Here is a 919-nt window from a genome sequence, read left to right on the forward strand (position 1 = left end):
TATAGGTAATTTATATTTTAATATACATTAAAATCAAATATGTAAATGATATTATTATTCAGTATGATGATCTCTAAGTCTGTCTATGTTACTACAAATGGAATTATTTTATTCTTTTTTATTGCTGAGCAACATTCTCATTTGCATAATAAGAGATTCAGCTCAGTTCAGTTCAGTCACTCAGTCGTGTCCGATTCTTTGCGACCCCATGAATCGCAACACACCACGCCTCCCTGTCCATCACCAGCTCCCGGAGTTCACCCAGACTCACGTCCATCGAGTCAGCAATACCATCCAGCCATTTCATCCTCTGTCGTCCCCTTCTCCTCCTGCCCCCAATCCCTCCCAGCATCAGAATCTTTTCCAGTGAGTCAACTCTTCACATGAGGTGGCCAAAGGACTGGAGTTTCAGCTTTAGCATCATTCCTTCCAAAGAAATGCCAGGGCTAATGTCCTTCAGAATGGACTGGTTGGATCTCCTTGCAGTCCAAGGGACTCTCAAGAGTCTTCTCCAACACAACAGTTCAAAAGCATCAATTATTTGGTGCTCAGCCTTCTTCACAGTCCAACTCTCACATCCATACATGACCAATGGAAAAACCATAGCCTTGACTAGATGGACCTTTGTTGGCAAAGTAATGCCTCTGCTTTTGAATATGCTATCTAGGTTGGTCATAACTTTCCTTCCAAGGAGTAAGCGTCTTTTAATTTCATGGCTGCAGTCACCATCTGCAGTGATTTTGGAGCCCAGAAAAATAAAGTCTGACACTGTTTCCACTGTTTCCCCATCTATTTCCCATGAAGTGATGGAACCAGATGCCATAATCTTTGTTTTCTGAATGTTGAGCTTTAAGCCAATTTTTTCACTCTCCTCTTTCACTTTCAGCAAGAGGCTTTTTAGTTCCTCTTCACTTTGCCA

Source organism: Bubalus bubalis, chromosome 10 (genome assembly GCF_019923935.1).
Source record: "Bubalus bubalis isolate 160015118507 breed Murrah chromosome 10, NDDB_SH_1, whole genome shotgun sequence".
Classification (NCBI taxonomy): Eukaryota; Metazoa; Chordata; class Mammalia; order Artiodactyla; family Bovidae; genus Bubalus; species Bubalus bubalis.